The sequence below is a fragment of the Oxyura jamaicensis genome, chromosome 1 (assembly GCF_011077185.1).
Source record: "Oxyura jamaicensis isolate SHBP4307 breed ruddy duck chromosome 1, BPBGC_Ojam_1.0, whole genome shotgun sequence".
Classification (NCBI taxonomy): Eukaryota; Metazoa; Chordata; class Aves; order Anseriformes; family Anatidae; genus Oxyura; species Oxyura jamaicensis.
Window position 1 is genome coordinate 156,362,682 of NC_048893.1, and position 18,656 is coordinate 156,381,337.

The 18,656-nt window shown below is 38.4% G+C and overlaps 2 long non-coding RNA genes across 2 annotated transcripts in view; both read right to left on the bottom strand.

Annotated features, from left to right (window-relative positions):
• The window catches only part of LOC118163204, a 29,828-nt gene extending 26,129 nt beyond the window's left edge, over positions 1-3,699 (bottom strand). The window contains exon 1 of the long non-coding RNA XR_004748918.1: positions 3,549-3,699. This is a non-coding gene — a long non-coding RNA (uncharacterized LOC118163204). The remainder of the gene's footprint in view (positions 1-3,548) is intronic.
• The window catches only part of LOC118163220, a 742,076-nt gene that overhangs the window by 343,866 nt on the left and 379,554 nt on the right, over positions 1-18,656 (bottom strand). The window lies entirely within an intron of this gene.

Consider the following 18,656-nt stretch of genomic DNA (forward strand, 5'->3'; position numbering starts at 1 on the left):
TTGCTGAGTGTGACATCATATGGTATGGAACATCCCTTTGGTTGGTTGAGGTCAGCTGCCCTGCTGATGTTTCTTTCTCACTTTTTGCCCACTCCCTAGGAGGGTTAGAGAGAGTCCTGATGCTGTGCCAGCACTTCTCAGCAGCAGACACAACACCAGTGTGATACCACTGCTGTTCTAGCTACAGGTGCAGAGCGCAGCACTGTATGGGCTGCTGCAGGGAAAGTTAACATCCCAGCCAGACCCAGTACAGGTGCGACCTCACCAGAGCTGAGTACAGGGTAACCCCTCTGGTCCTGATGACTACATTATTTCTGACACAAGCCAGGATGCTGTTGGTCTTCTTGGCCACCTGGACACACTACTGGCTCATGTTCAAGTTCATGTTCATTGAGCAACACTCACAGATCCTTTTCCTCTGCCCATCTTTCCAGCCACTCTGCCCCAATGTAGCATTGCTTGGGGTTATTGTGGCTAAAGTGCAGGACCTGGTACTTAGCCATGTTGAACCTCATCCCATTGGCCTTGGACCACTGATCCAAATTATCCAGGTCCCTCTGCAGGGCCTTCCTACCCACCAACAGATGAACAGTTCCCCTGAACCTGGTGTCATCTGCAAACTTACTGAGGGTGCACTCAATTCCCTCATCCAAATCATCAGTAAAGATATTAAAGAGAATAAGTCCCAACATCAACCCCCAGGGAACATCACCAGTGACCATTTGCCAGCTGTGTTTAACTACATTCACCACTACTCTCTGGTTCCGGCTGTCCAGCCAGTTTTTAACCCAGCAAAGAGTGTACCTGTCCAAGCCATGGGCTGTCAGCTTCTCCTGGCAAATATTGTGGGACCTTGCTGAAGTCTGGGTAGACTACATCAGCAGGCTTTCCCTCATCCACCAGGTGGGTCACCGGGTCATAGAGGGAGATGAGGTTGGTCAGGCAGGACTTGCTTTCCGTGAACCCATGCTGACTGGGCCTGATCCGCATAGGCTGCGTGATTGCATTCAAGATGACCTGTTCCATCACCTTTCCTGGCACCAAGGTCAGGCTGACAGACCTGTAGTTCCCCAGATCCTCCTTACTACCCATCTTATAAATGGGCATCACATTAGCAAGTCTCCAGTCATCTGGGACCTCTCTGGATGACCATGACCTCTCATAGATGATGGAAAGTGAATCAGCAATCTCATCTGCCAAGTCCTTCAGCACCCTTGGGTGGATCCCATCTGGCCCCATGGACTTGTGACAGTCCAGCTGGAGCAGCAGGTCTCTAACTATTTCCACCTGAACTGGGGGATGGGGTGTGGGGAGGGGGGAGGTTATTCTGCTCCTCATCCCAGACATCCAGGTTGGGAGGATGAATAATCCAAGGATAAGTGGTCTGGCTAGTAAAGACAGATGCAAAGACGTGTTAAGAACCTCACCCTTTCCTTATCCTAAGTAGTCATGTTCCCCTCTGCGTCCAGTAAAGGATGGAGATTCTCCTTGGCCTTCCTCTTGCTGCTAATATATCTGTGAAAACATTTTTTGTTATCCTTAACCATACTGGCCAGGTTTAGCTCACGCTGGGCTTTGTTCTTCCTGATATTTTTTTTCTCTGCATATGCTGGCAACTTCCTTGTACTCTCCCCAAGTTGTCTGTCCCTTCTTCTACCGGACACCATCTCTCTTTTTCTCCCAAATACTCAGCAAAATTCCCTGTTCAGCCACACCTGTCTTCTTTCCCGCCAGCTCATCTTATGGCACATGGGGACAGCCTGCTCCTGCGGCTTTATGACTTCCTTCTTGAGGAGTGTCAGCCTTCCTGGACCCCTCTGCCCTTCAGGACTGTCTCCCAAGGGACCCACCCTATGAGCATCCTGAACAATTCAAAGGCTGCCCTCTGGAAGTCCAAGGTAGCAGTTTTACTGACCCCCCTCCTGACTTCAACAAGAATAGAGAAGTCTATTATTCCATGGTCACTCTGCCCAAGACAGTTCCTGACCACCACATCTGCCATCAGCCTTCTCCATTCATGAACAGTAGGTCTAGAGGGCTCACTACCCATCTGAGTCAGGAAGTTATCATCCATGCACTCCAGTAGCCTTCTAGACTGCTTTTTCATAGAACATAGAAAAGTCATTACTTTTTTATATGTTTAATGGAAAATCATTATTGAGGGCAATTCTATTTCTATTGAGGGCAAATTCAAAGACTTTGTTTATAGCCAGTATAGATACCTATAGAAATGATTCACTGCATGCTTATACAGCTGTCTAAGACTGGATACATAAACTTTTCTTTAGAACTGTTGGCTTTTCTGCATTGACAGTAAAGGGCTCCCAGGAAATGAAGCTGAGATTTAGACATAAGATATTTAAACAATCTGATTTAGATTATATGATACTGTTCCCTCTCTACTACCCTATAAATGAACTCCCAGGAAGTCTTTATATTGAGACAGTAGCCTTCAGATAGTACATTTTGATTTTCTACTTCTTCATGATGAATCAGATTCCTTCCTTCTATCTTAAAATAAGAGGTATGTATCAATTATGCATTTGGACAAGTTGTACCAGTTGACGAATGTTAGGAATCAACACAATTCTACTGTTATACGAGAGACCTGTCACTGTAAGACCACTTTAAGTTCTACTAGTGCCCTTATCAAAAATACATCTGAAACACAATTTCCTCATGAGACATGACATATGAATTTTATGAGCTCAAATGCATCCTATATTCTGTCAGAAAACTGCTGTCTTTTTTCAAGAAAGAGTCACTATAAATGCAAGCAATAAAACATTTTTTTATCTTTTTTTTTTTTTTTTTTTTTTCTCCTGAAGAATATTCTGAAAAGACAGTTCCAAATATACAGTGTTTGTTGTTCTGAAGATGTTCTAGGGATGTTTTAAATTGTATTTCTTTACAACTTTTTCAGTTTTGCACAAAGGATTCCAAAGACTGCCTCAGCTATGAAGATTTTAAGTATCACCTCCTAAGAGTACAGGAACAGGCAGTTACAAAATATCTGAAATCAAGCAGACAGGGAAGTAGAATATTTTGGCTGACCATGGATCTTCTTCTACTACTTAGGCAGAAAAAGAAAGTACATGTATATTGGAAGTGAGGTCAGGTGATATAGGAATACCACAGAGATGCTGATGTCAATGAAGGGAGAAAAATCATGCAGCCAAAGCTCAATTAGAGTTGAAGTTGATCAGTACTGTAGGGGACAATAAAAAGGGTATTTATAAATATATTAACAGCAAAAGGCAGAACAGGTATAGTGTTGGCCTGTTACTTGAAGGACATAGATAAAGCAGAGATATTTAATGCATTCCTTTCCTCTGATTTCAACACTGATGATGGGCCCTGGGACCCCTGGAGCCCCAGTTTGGAGGACCATGACTGCAGAACACAGTCAATTCCAAACTTGTGCATTTGTATGCATATAAGTCTATGGGACCCAATGGGTTTCCACAAAGGGTACACAAAGAACAGGCTGATGTCATAACACCTCTCTCAGGTATTTTTCTTGGGGATCTGGAGAGGTCCTAGTCAACTGGAACCTGGTAAATGTCCCAGTTTTCAAGAAGGGCAAGAAAGAAGACCCTGGTAATTACAAGCTTGTCAGTCTTACTTCAGTGCCAGGTAAAATTATGGAGAAGTTTCCTGCGAGTTATTGAAAAACTCCTGAAAGACAACACAGTCATAGGTCACTGCCAACATGGGTTCCTGAGGTGAAAATCCTGTTTACGTAACTTAATTTCCTTTTAAGACAAGGTTATTCACCTAGCTGACCAGGGGAAAACAGTTGATATAGGCTTTTTGGATTTCAGTGAAGAATTTAATACTGTTTCTCACAGTACCTTTCTGGAAAAATGTACAGTATGCAGCTAGACAAATACATAATACAATAGGTGAATAATTGGTTGATGAATCAGGCTCAAAGGATTACATCAGGCCAGCAACTGGTCACAAGTGGGGTTCCTAAGGGCTCCATTTTAGGACCAGTTTCCTTTAATGTTTCCATAAATTACCTGGATGGAGGACCAAAATGAATGCTTACACTTGCCTCACTCATGCTGGTCCACCTTTTTCCCAACAACTGGTTTGGGAACAGCCATAGCACCTGTCCCAGTGGCTGGCAGTTATCATTTGGATTTCTCACTTGGATTGTTCAGTCTAAAGAAGAGGAGGCTGAGGGGAAGCCTCACGGCAGCCTACAGCTTTCTCATGAGGGGTATGGAAGGGCAGGTGAACAGTGATAAGACTCAAGGAAATAGCATGGAGCTGTGACGGGGAAGGTTCAGGCTGTATATTAAGAGAAGTTTCTAAAGCAAGAGAGTGGTTAAGCACTGGAACAACCTCCCCAGGGAAGTGGTCACTGCAACAAGCCCACTGGAATTCAAGAAGCGTTTGGATAATGCTCTCAGAGATATGGTCTGATTTTTTGATTGTCCTGCATGGAGCCATGAGTTGCACTCAGTGATCCTTGTGAGTACCTTTGAACTCAGCATATGCTATAATTCTATGACTATGAACCTCGTCCTCCAGGTTCATAATACTGAACCTAATATGTCAAGCCCTGGAAACATTCTCTGTTTTTGTATAGATTTCCCTGTACCATGTCATTTCTCATTGAATTCATGATATTTTAGCTTAAGGAATTATAGAAGCCTTCTTATTTTTAGACTTCTTATTGTACAAACAAAGTACACTAGACAAAATCCAGCACAGTACAATTATTATGTCACCTTCATTCACCCATATTGTGAATACAGCAAATACTTGTGGATTTTGTATTTAATAATTTCTAAGACCCTTCTGTTACTTCCAAAGTCAATGTTTGCTACCATCTTCTACTGAAACACAACTAGCATTCAGACTGTATTTTGCAGAAATTAGCAACAGAGGTGGATTCATTTTGTGTTTCAAACATTACTGTTTCTTTTTGTCAAAAAATATAAAACCCAAAGCTTACAAATGATTTCAACATATTGATGTTTTGAAATGTATAAATCTATCTATACAAAGCCAGATGCTATGAGGAGTGCTCTCCTTCTGAAGAAACAGCAAGTACCTGTTAAGGAAACATGCAAAGAAAAACTAATAATATATTTCTCAATTGGCCAAGTATAATCTCTCACAGCTGTCCTTTTTACATTTATGTAAAACGTAAATGTAAAACATAAAACATTTATATTTATGTATTTTTTACATTATGTCTGATATAACTTTTCACTTTTCCATTTTTTTCTTTACTTCTAAGTTTTGTAAAAAAAAAAAAAAAAAAAAAAAAAAAAAGAAAACCCTCAGTAATAAGACTACAATGTTCTATACTTTTGCTTACCTTAATGGTACAACTTAAGGTGCTTACCTTAATGGTACAACTGTTCTCTGCTTACCATTTACACCTTGTATTTCAGTTCTGGATATATTTTAAACTACTGTTGTATTAAAACAAGAGAAGCTTCAATTATTTGGGGGGAATAATAGGTGCAGTCCTCTCAAAAAATGGCAGGTTTTGCTTCTGCATACCTTCTATTTCATAAGCAGGATATATCTTTCTGCTAATAACAGGCTGATTCAATTCTGCAACACCCATCATCTAGAGAGGTTACATATAACTTTTGTATTGCAGTTTAACTGATGTCAACTGTTAAAACCTATATTGTGCCTCCAAAAAATTCTCTATTAAGTCATTCCTTTTAAAGTGGTATTAGAAGTATTTTAAATATTTAAATGAAACCTTGTCCTGGTTTCAGTTAGGACTGAGTTATTTTTCCTCCTAGTAGCTGGTAGGGTGCTATGTTTTTGGATTAGGATGAGAAGAGTGCTGATAACATGCTGATGTTTTAATTGTTGCAGAGCAATGCTTATACTAAGCCAAGGACTTTTCAGTTCCTCACTCTGTCCTGCCAGCAGGCAGGCTGGGGGTGCAGCAAGAGCTGGGAGGGGACAGACCCAGGACAGCTGACCCAAACTGGCCAAAGAGGTATTCCATACCATCTGACATCATGCCAAACAATATATAGGGATGGCTAGCCGGGGTAGGGGCCTGGCTGCTCGGGAATAGGTTGGGCATTGGTCAGCGGGTGGTGAGCAATTGCATTGTGCATCACTTATTTCATACACATTATTATTAGTAGTACTAATATTATTATTAATATTATTATTATTTCCCTGTCTTAATAAACTGTCTTTATCTCAACTCACAGGCTTCACTTTCCCTTTTCTCTCCCCCATCCCAGAGAGGGAGGGGAGAGGGTGAGCGAATGGCTGTGTGGTGTTTAGCTGCCAGCGGGGTTAAACCACAGGAAGCCTTTAAACCCTTTTTAAAATTTCATGGTTTAATAAGTCAAAACCCAGGATTCTGATATTAAAAATAAATAGGCAACACGTGTAAAAATGATATTATTGTGAATCAGTTACTAAAATTTCCATCTTTCTTAGTTTCTCTGAGTAAGGGATTATAATATGAAGTTCAGAACAAAAGCAGAATTCTGTCTAGCTTTTCTTTGCTCCTCCAACAACAGATATTCCCTGAATCTTTCAAGGTGGCTTTGTGTTAAAGCTGACTTTTTCAGCATTGAATGAAAATCAGATGAGTAAGTGAAAGAGCAAATTAAGTAGCATATCATCAGTAATGTTTTCTACTCTAATAATGAGTATGGAGCTCTAAGGCTCTGATTGTTTTTGTAACCTTCCAGCTTGATACATATTTTAAATGGTGCACCAAAGAGACATAAGATAACCCTTCCTAAATTGTAGATACTTTGTATCATTAATAATCATTCCCAAGTTTAGTCAACACAAGTCAAAATCATAATAAACATTCTTGTATTTCAGAAGTTAGAAGTAAAGGACTTCTGAAAAATTCAAGAAAATAGAATTAATAATCTCAGTAGATGAACATTATTTTAAATTGATTTTCAACACGTTTTAGAGGAGTATCTGAATCTATTTTGCTTTCAGAAATGAAGAGGACTGAAAGTAGCCCAATAAGCATCCACAATATAAAAATGTGTAGATAAATAAACCAAAAGCATAATATTAGAACAAATATGATTATTGTGTGGTTATGTGGGAGTAATGTCAGAATGTTAGTTAAATGTCAGTTAAAATCTGAATTTGGTTACAGGAGATACTTTATTTGAAAATGAATTGAAAAAGAAATTAAAAAAAAATGGAAAGGTATTTTTAAGAAATAATGATAGCAAAAATGATCACTTGGGTAAAAGTTTAACAGTTCTATATAAATTTTAAAATTAATGCATGGAGGTTTCTTTATCTGTAATATTGTCTAGCTGAAAACCTTTCCAAAATCAAGATGAACAACATCCAGTGTTCTTCCCTTATTCACTAGGTAGGTTTTCATATCCTAGAACACTGTCAGGTTGATTAGGCATTGTATGCCCTTGGTAAAACCACATTGACTGTTCCCAATTTCCTTCTTTTCTTCATATGCCTAGGCATATTTTCAGAAGGACTAGCTCCATAGTCTTCCTAGGACAGAGGTTATGTTGACTGGCCTTTAGTTCCCTGGATCTTACTTCTATTTTTGAAAAGAAGTGTGATATTTTTCTGATTGTACCCATCTTGACTATTTCTCAAAAGACCTAACGTGAGGAAATCTCAGTCAAGAACATTCAATATTTTGTGACCAAATTAGAATTCTCTGATACTTTCCCTTTAAGCACTCTTTTCTCATGCTTCTAGTGGCCATGGGTATGCATTGTTCCTCTGAGACTCAGAATGAGAAAGGATACACTGGGAGCATTTGCCAGTGAATTAGCTGGCAAGCTGATGTAAATATATGTGTATATATATACACATATACATGTGTATATATATACATATATGTGTATATGTATATATATATATACTATATACATCCTACAACACAAAGTGCTGTATATCTCCTTGCATTTTGAAACATGGACACAAGTTTATTCACCTTTATTATTTTTTAAGAGAAAAAGTAATCCCCCTCCCAACAAACAGTACTCTAATACCCAACCAAACAAAAAAAAAAGTCCATATTTCTACGTGTATTTTAAACAAAAGATTTAAACAAAAGACATTTAGCGTCTTTTCCATCTCACATTAATTCAAACATTGGAATACAACTAAAATTTACTCTTGCAACATGCGTAGTACATTAAGCATCAGCTCACAAATTCTCAAATTTCAAAGCAAGACATGCTACAATCACTTGCTAAGTACGTGGTAATAAGACAATAGTTGTTATATATTTACCACCTGGATAATTATAACATTTAGATCAGAGACAAATATGGTTTGTTTGAGTAAATGTCCACTCTTTAAGGATATCTAGCTGAGGGTAAAATATGAAAAATTTATGCAAACAAATTTAGAAAAATTTGCAGTGATGTCTGTGCTATATTCCCGATTAGAACTAGGGTGTTTTTGCATACTTTGCAAAAATATAGTAATTTTTATTTTATTTTTACTTTTTCAAATATAAAGTATCTTAAAATATAACGATGCTCATGTAAACATTATTTAAACTGCACTATTCTTTTTCATTTTACTAAGTCAAAAACAAATAAACAAGCAAACACAGACAAACAAACAACAACAAAAAAAAAGCAGGAATTTCAGACAGAAAAGTTTTGTCTATCTTTAACTGATATTAACTTGAAGAAGATAATTTTTTTTTTTTTTTTTGGCCATCTGTTATTTCCATGTGAGTTGCGACAAGCATAAATCAATATATCAGACCATCATCTGCCATACAGATATTTTTTAATATTACAGAAGTCTGTAATAAAACTTTATTCTGATCTATGTAGAGGAGGATTTATATAACTATCTTGTTGTTATTCCCTCCTACTTTTAAACCATTATATAATACTAAAAATAAAAATAGCAATGCATGCTACTTAGCTATCATGCAAGAATTAAACTAAACAAACAAACAAAAATTTTGTCTACCTGCTCAGTTGCATTATGTAAATATCATAATCAAGCATGTGTCTAAGAGTAAGCAAAAAGACTGACATAATTATCATCAGTCCTTATAAAATGTCTAAAAATCTTAGTTGCAATTTCTAAACTATTGTTAAAGATGACAGCTACAGAGTGGATAATGAATTATTCTAACCAAATTAATAGATGGAAGAAACCTTCCACATTTCTGACACCAGTTCAGAGTTTTTTATCTTATACATTCTTTGTTAGATAGCAAGTTTTCATGGTGTATCAGACTGAATTTTTGAGCTTCACAATCTCTGAAATAGATCATAGCACATAAGCAGTACCCTTGAGTATAAGCATTAAGTCCAACACTATCAATAATGAGCCAATCACTAATGTTAAAGTCTGAGGCTTTAATCTAGCATAACCTTTCTCTAGCTTTCCAAGCCTCAAATCCCAGATCACTGAATTGCATATGTGACAGATGCTTTTTTTTTTTTTTTTTCCTCTCTCTGAGGAAACAGACAATCGTGGTATACAGAGAGTAACTGAATATTCATCTACCTGCTTCACTTCCCTGTCTGCTCTGCACGCTCATCCCCAGTAACTAAATTACCTGAACTGATCTAAAGAAGTACAACCTTTCAGAAAGAAAAAGATATTCTGAAAGACAAATCTCTTGCCTTCCCTGTTGGTTTATTCTCCTCAACTCATTAACTGCTGGCCTGGGAACACAATAATGAACAAATTTCTTCAAGCAGCATTGTGTTTTGCTTCCTTTGTCAATCTAGATTAAAGTTTTGGCCAGAGAAGTTCATAACTCTAATTGAACTGACTGAAAACAAAACTGGTGCATATAAGAAACATACTGGTACAAGATATGGATTGAGAAGGAATTATCTGCAACATTTCTTCTTGCATATGTAATTCTATTTTGGTGAAGAACATATTTGTAAACTATTCTAATGTCTGAAAATTCCCCTTCATAACTGTGTTTTCTAGTGTGGATAACGTTTTTTGGTTTATTTGCATACGACAATGTTTGATTTTGCAGTCTATGAAATGTGCACATATTTAAACAAAGAACTTTTTATTAAACACATTTGTGCAAACTATTTTAACATAGTAATATTCCTAATATGTTGTGCTATAGAGAAGACTAATCAAACAATTATCAGGTTTACCACATTCTTCCCATGACTCATTTAGCTAGCTGTTCTTCATTCAAAAGAAATTGAGATACACTCTAGAAAGCCAGAAGGTAGCATAGATTTATTTTGACCTAAAGCAGATAGATGATTCTCTGCATCAGCATATATAGTAATGAATGAAAAGTCAGCATAACCAATCTAAAACTTGAGATTCATCCCATTTAACACTAAGCTATTTAAAAGTTAATGCTTCACCTAATCTGAGCAAGTTGTTTCTGTAGTATCTGTATATCTGAAAACCTTCTTTTGGCATCACTGGAGCCTTTGTTATTGATAGAATGCAGTAGATAATTTGTTCTCAAAGAAAATAAACCAGGATTCAGCAAGATTAAATACTGGTTTTGATAGTACTGTGGTGTAGTGGAAATAGAAAACTGATTTAGAAATCATCTCAGGATTTCAACAACATGGAAATTTTAACTCAGAACTGCATTGAAACCTCTAATCTAACTTCAGTCACTACAGAGCACATCATGAGGAAAGGGACATAATTAAATTTTCTTTTGCTTCTATGATTCCCAAGCCAACAAAATGATTCCAGTGAGTTTTTCACAAATAGTACAGTATTGAGGAACTCCAAGGCTGCCCTATGTATGTCAAGAGAAAAGGTGTACAAGAGAAAAAACAGGATCAGGCAGTCACCTTTCAAGCATAAAAACTGTGTTGGAGTCTTAGTACTCTAAATTTTAGTGAAAAATTAATATTGCAGTATTGCTACAATTACACTTGAGGGGCATCACTCCGAAACTTACTACGAATCATACATTATCTATCTCTGCATTCTTTTCATCCAAAGTCTTATTAAGTTGCAGGCCAAGTAAACATTACAATGTCCTGCTTCTCAGATGTTAGGCTGAACTCTGCTTCTGTTATTCTTTATTTACAGAATATTTAATATAACTCATGGACTTCAAGCAAAAGCTATCTCAAAGACATCAAAAGAATTTTATAGGGAGTTGAAATTAAGCGTGCCTGTAAATTGTTTTTAGGACTGTTGCTTAACGATTACCATTTCTAGGGTGATTAATGCTTTTTTTCCACATGGATAAAGAGATTATTCCACATTCTTTCTAACAAAAGCGTAATATTCCTGGACGTAATTTACTAGTTGAGTTTGTAGGTTAAGGAACTCTGTAATTCTTTAATAGTAGAGAAAAATAAATAATTAATTAAATAAATATTTCTAATAGAGTTGACTGTTCCCTTACGCTTTCACAGCCTGATTTCTTCTTCACTTAGCTCAGAAGAGAACCAGAGACATAGTTATTTTAGGAAATCAGGCAATGAATACTAAGATACGCTCAGAATCTTGGGTTCATTTCCTTAAGGTATCCTCTCCTCAGAGAGTGTTTGGGCATTAGCCACTTGCATTTTTAGCAATATTGCTACAACGCAAATCTTATATCTGATCTATACATAGTGGAAATGTACTTTCATGATATAGTCAATGATTCTTTTAAAGAACCTTATTCTCAGAATGTAGGAAATACTCTTAGTGCTATAATTTTTATTTATTTATTTATTTATAATGAAAGTGGCAACAACAGCTTTTCAAGGGTAATAAAGAAACAGGACCACCTGTGTCAGGGAATATTTTCACTTAAACACTTTCATAGATTAACCAGAGAATTCTCACTAACAGTCACTAAAATCTTTAAATTTGGATAATTATTGTTTAACTGTTAGTTTCATATTTAAGTGTTAAAAGTTATTTGAGATATTAAGTATGAACTAGACCACCTACTGTTGAAAATGTTTCCTAATATAGCACTGTCATTTGTGTTCACAACAGCTGAAATAGTTTTTTGTTTGTTTGTTTTTTTAGAATGATCTACTACTCACTGAAACAGATCTCTTTGCTGATGATGCAGCTAACATTCATGAGGTAATTCATGAGGTAAAGGAGCTGTGTGACCTCTTGGAGAACTGATCCACAGTATCCACAGCAAAATTGTAGCTAGGCAGAACATTTTTTTTCTTTACTATATCCAGAGATATATTCACTTGACTAAAACCAGAGATCACACTGCCTTTCTACTTTGCAGAAAGACTCGTTAAATATTGCTTGTTTGTTTAATGAAAGCTCATGTTTCTCTTTCTGGAATGGATAATATTATATAATATTCATATTTGTAACATTCTCTAACCCCTCTATGCAGCATCAGTGCATTTGCAAAATATGGTAATCCTTTTTCTTTTGTTCTTTGTCCCTTATTGTCACTTAAAAGAAGAAGTGTAAGAAGTGTAAGAAGATTAGAAGATGAAGCACAGCATCTCTTTGGTTGATAAACAGCAAAAAAAAAAAAAATAAAATAAAATAAAATCACAGTCAGTTAGTGTTTAGACTGCAGGAGGCTGAATCTTTGCAATACTTATTAGGTGTTGTGGAATCATCCATTTCCATGCAAAATGGGAATAGAAAGTCTTCAGGACATAAATAGGTTTGTTTTGCCTGTGTGTATATGACTACCCAAAGTGTGAGAAAGCAGAAAAACAAGCACCTATATTTTGCTTTTTGCAGCTTTATTTGTAGTACAGAAAGACAACTGATTTAAGGAAACAGATTCTAAGAAAATTGAGGGTAATGGGTACGTAATTTATAGCATGCCATTTTTTAGAGCATGTAGAGGTTGATTGATGTCAGAGGTTGATTGATTTCAGAGTATGTAGAGGTTGACTATAAAATGGCAACCTCCCCATGTGAGTACACTACTGTTGCTACTGTTCTTAAAAATCTACTCATTCTTTTTCTAATCTGTGATTCAGCTGAGGTGTCTACTGTATTTATATGTGTAACAGAATTCAGTTTATTCCACAGCTTTTTTCAAATGACTCACAGATTCTCATCTTTATTCTTTTGACCTAAATATTCCCCAACCTTTATTTTCCCTGTCTTGCATATATTTCTGCAAAGTTAAGAGGAGAATATTTCTGAATATTCTGGGGGTTATCTGCTGATACAGTTTACAAGCATAACAATAGTGTTTTTACTTTTGCATAAAATTCTGCATCTCTTTAATAAATTTTCACACATAGTAATTAGGAATCATCATTTGTGCCTTAAAATGGAGGAACTAAAGCTGTCTTGTTCAAAGGTGAAGAACAATGTGCTTCGGGAGCGTGGTGTATGCTCCTGATCATGTTATTAATCAGAACTTAAGTACATGTTAAACACAGAATGATAGAATCATAAATTCATAAAGTGGTTTGGGTTGGAAGGGACCTTGAAGATTTTGTAATGCCAACTCCCCTGCCATAGGCAGGGGCACCTTCCACTAGACCAGGTGGCTCAAAGCCCCATCCAACCTGGCCTTCAACACTTCAGGGATGGGGCATCCACAACTTCTCTGGACAACCTCTTCCAGTGCCTCACCACCCTCTGAGTAAAGAATTTCTTCTAATCTAAATCTTCTGGTTTAACATTACCCCTTGTCCTCTCATGACAAACACTGGTAAAGGGTCTCTCCCCCTCTTTTCTGTAGGCCCCCTTTAAGTTCTGGAAGGCCACTATAAAGTCTCCCTGAAGCCTTCTCTTCTTAATATTAAGTAACTCCAATTCTCTTACTCTGTCTTCATAGGAAGGGTGCTCCAGCACTGTGATACTTTTCTTGGCCTTCCTGCGGACCTGCTCTAGCATGTCCATGTCCTTCTTGTGCTGGAGGCCTCAGACCTGGATACAGTACACCAGGTGGGATCTCATGAGCACAAAGTAGAGGAGGAGAATCACTTCTATTGACCTGCTAGCTACTTTTTTTTGATGTAACCTGTGAGAAAAATCTCAATTTTCTTCAGACAGGATCTTCTGTGAAGCTATTTTATTCACAATTGCAATGGCAGGCATCCTGTTAATTAGGAGTGCATTTTAGTAAACAAATCATAACCTTTTATTCCCTATTACCCAATGCCTGATCACCTCCCCTGTTTCCTCATTGGCTGAGTACTACAGGTTCACAAGCTACTCAACGTTCTTCTATACCATATATGTACAATTTTTCTTTTTTCAACCCTTTAATTTCTCCTTTCTTATGTTTTGAGAACTTGTGATTTTTGTTTTATTGTTCTCACATTGCTCATCCTGTTTTTCTCAAGCTTCTACCTTATTTTGGAAAAGTGAGGCCTTCTACTGTCCACTTATCTACTTAGCATTTCTCCTTATTATGACTACACAACTACCTTGGAATACAGAAAAGTAATTCTCTACTGCAAAAACACAACTTAGTTTCTCACAATTCCCCCCTCTTCTTTTCTTACTTCGATTGTTGTTTCTGCACAACTTCACATACAGCACTCTTTAGTTTTTCCAACATTAAGGTGCAATATTCTTCTTCGGATGTCACAGGGGATGACAGATATACAATGCCATTACTATTACAATACAAACAAATAGTTGTTTGAGCCAATTCTATTCAAGTATTCACAAAATTAGTTTCTCCCAAATGTTTCTAAATCCCCAGGAAGTGTCATCTTTTTTTTTTTTTTTTTTTTTTTCCCCAAATATTTTTGAGATCAGTCAAATTCATCCCATTTGATCTACATTTATACAGAAACTAGTATTAATTACAGGACATGCTCCTCCTTATGAGGTTGTTAATAAATCTAATACTATTTGATTCTAGAGTACTATTTTTGCAAAATTTTCTAACTTATTTTCTAGATCTTCAATATATTTACAATATTTTTGTATTTTGAAATATTTACAACAGCTTTTTCTAATTCACTCACACTTAACCAAGGTAAAAACCACCTTGCAAAACTGTAAAATGCTAGAGAATTTTACTAAAGGATTATTTGGAGTCTGCTTAATTCTGCATGTGGTCTCAAGGGGGCTTTGGCTTTGTGGGTCTTCAATAATATCACAGAATCACACAATCTTCTAGGTTGGAAGAGACCTCCAAGATCACTGAGTCCAATAATAGTTACACTTGGAATTATTGCCTCCAGGATACAAGCTCCCTTCCATCCTAGGGGCAATACCTTCCTGGCTTTATTGCCATATAGCCAGAACCACCTCTTGCCATTCAGGACAGGCCATCTGGTTACAGGATTCTCATGTTGTATGTGGTGTGCATTACGTATGCATTCCCACGGCTACCATATTCAGTACAGTATAGATTATTCCCTGCTTCATGGATATTTCCACACCTAGGGTCAGTACTATTGCCCCCTGAGTTTCTATCATTGTTGTTTAAAAGGCACTGTGATAACACAGTGTATTGTAGCCAGGACTATGTGAAGGGAGCTCAACTTCAAAATCTATTCCTTCCCGGGACTGAGTATGACCTGTCATTTTAGAAATCTAGAGAATCCAGACACAGTTGCTGACGGAAACAGCAATCAGGGACAAGGCCTTTTCAGTCTTTCCAGGCATCTGGGTGAAAATCCAACAATTGTTTTGAGATAGAACTCGAGAGATGTTCTGGATTAATTGGAAATGCTGATCACTAATCCATTGAGAATAGGTATTACTAAGATAAACTTAAAATACCTCGTTTCTATGTATATATACACCCCTATAATAATTAAGGAAAACAATAATTAAGAAAAACAATAAAAATCACAAACTAATAAGGATTCTTCTGGTGGGGATTAAATACCCCCCCCCTCTTTCTCCCACTTTCAAGGTGTGTTCCCACCTAATATAAGAATGGTTTATAACAACACTTCTAATTCTGGAAATAGCTCCTGTGGAAAGAAGTAAAAAATATAGGAGAAATATATTTTGAACTCTTCAAACCTTCTTAATGAAATGTGTATGTTCTCATAAGCTCACATTAATAGTTATTTTAGGTAAGTAGTTAGGCTTTGTTTTATGGTTCACCTGTAACTCTAGAATTTGTGTTTTATTGAGTATGTATGACTTCTGAAGCAAAAAGATTTGTACAATGTTAAACAAAAGTTATAAGGTCGGCAAGACAAAGACATTTCATCAACATCTCTAAACTTTACCTTTAGAATATAGCACTAGGTAGTAGCTAGGACATTTAAAAAAAAAAAAAAAAAAAAAAAAAAAGACAACAAGAAAAAAAATAACCTACAGTAAACCTCACGTGATGGATTGGATGTTTTCTTAAATTTGAGCTATGGTAGTAATAAAGATCAAGTGTAAAGAAATAGTATGGAAACATGAAATTTGTAAGATGATACAAGAAGTCCTTTGAAGTCTGTAACAATATATAAGCAATTGTTCTTCCACTTTATTTAGAAATATATTCAGAATCCAACTCAACCTCCAAAGAGCATACAAGTGAAACATAAGAGTTAAAATTTAGAAGCTCAAAATAAATATTTCAAACTTGTTTTAGATTTTAAATTATTTTTTTTAGCTGTCAGGGCCCTGCAGGTACCTCTGTTCTTACTGATCCTGCCCAGCCTCCCCAGGTTACCTCAGTCCTGTCCGTGGCCCAAAACCCCATTTCAGCCTTTGAAGCCATGTCTCCCTTCCCCAGAAAAGCTGCTGCAGAGCCTGTCTACAGCTCCTCACAGCTCTGCCCTGCCCAGCCAGGAGCAACACCAAGCTGATCCCACCCTGGTTTCAGCCCAGTCCCAGCCCAGTCTCAGCCTGTCACAGTCCACAAGAAGGTTTCAGATGCCCTGGTCTGTGACTGCCTCTTCACACAGAAACACAGAATAGTCTAGGTTGGAAGAGACCTCCAAGATCACTGAGTCCAACCTCTGACCTAACGCTAACAAATCTTCCACTAAACCATATCCCTAAGCTCTACATCTAAACGTCTTTTAAAGACTTCCAGGGATGGTGACTCCACCACTTCCCTGGGCAGCCTATTCCAGTGACTAACAACCCGTTCAGTAAAGAAGTTCTTCCTAACATCCAACCTAAACCTCCCCTGGTGCAACTTTAGCCCATTCCCCCTCGTCCTGTCACCAGGCACGTGGGACAACAGACCAACCGCCACCTCGCTACAGCCTCCTTTCAGGTACCTGTAGAGTGCAATAAGGTCACCTCTGAGCCTCCTTTTCTCCAGGCTAAACAGCCCCAGCTCCCTCAGCTGCTCCTCGTAAGACTTGTTCTCCAGACCCCTCACCAGCTTCGTAGCCCTTCTCTGGACTCGCTCGAGCACCTCCATGTCCTTCTTGTAGCGAGGGCCCAAAACTGAACACAGTACTCGAGGTGCGGCCTCACCAGAGCTGAGTACAGGCGGACAATCACTTCCCTGGACCTGCTGGCCACGCTGTTTCTTATGCAAGCCAGGATGCTGCTGGCCTTCTTGGCTGCCTGAGCACACTGCTGGCTCATATTCAGCCGACTGTCAACCAATACTCCCAGGTCCTTCTCTGACAGGCAGCTTTCTAACCACTCATCTCCCAGCCTGTAGCTCTGTTTGGGGTTATTGCGCCCCAGGTGCAGGACCCGGCACTTGGCCTTGTTGAACTTCATACCGTTCGTTGGCCTCAGCCCATCAGTCCAGCCTATCCAGATCCTCCTGCAGAGCCTTCCTACCCTCGAGCAGATCGACACACGCACCTGACTTGGTGTCGTCTGCAAACTTTCTGAGGGTGCACTCAATCCCCTCACCCAGATCATCGATGAAGATGTTAAAGAGGACTGGTCCCAGTATCGAGCCCTGGGGAACTCCACTAGTGACTGGCCTCCAACTGGATTTGACTCCATTCACAACTCTCTGGGCTTGGCCATCCAGCCAGCTCTTAACCCAACAAAGTGTACGCCAGTCCAAGCCATGAGCAGCCAGTTTCCTGAGGAGAATGCTGTGGGGAATGGTGTCAAATGCCTTACTGAAGTCAAGGTAGACCATGTCCACAGCCTTTCCCTCATCCACTAAGCGTGTCACCTTGTCATAGAAGGAGATCAGGTTTGTCAAGCAGGACCTGCCCTTCATAAATCCATGCTGACTAGGCCTGATCGCCTGCTTGCCCTGCAACTGCCGTATGATGACACCCAAGATAATCTGCTCCATGAGCTTCCCTGGCACTGATGTTAAACTAACAGACCTATAGTTCCCCGGGTCTACCCTCCGGCCCTTCCTGTAGATGGGCGTCACATTTGCTAGCCGCCAATCAAGTGGGACCTCCCCCAATAGCCAGGACTGCCGATAAATGATGGAAAGCAGCTTGGCCAGCTCCTCCGCCAGTTCTCTCAGTACCCTCAGGTACCCTCTTTTGCCCCTAGCTGCCCGACACCTAGCTGGGACAGGCCATGGCTTCCAGGCCCTAGCTTGCTGTCCCAGAGGAAGACCCTGCTGGTCCTGGTACAATGGAACCTGAGCCAGTGGCTGCGCTGCAGCCTGATACTAGCTTTGGATTTGCTAGGTTTAGTCTGTGTTAAATTTCCTTCATCTGTACCTTTTATTTGCAAGGTGGGATCATCTTGATCAGATATGCTGAAAAATATCATATTAAAGTGGATATTTATTATATAATTAAGAAACTCAAGATATAGTAAAATGAAGATTAGTAGCCAAAATACACAGGCTATACATGGGTTAGGTTGGAAAGTTTCACATTAACTACTCAGAGTCTGGTGATGCTGGCAAACACTTG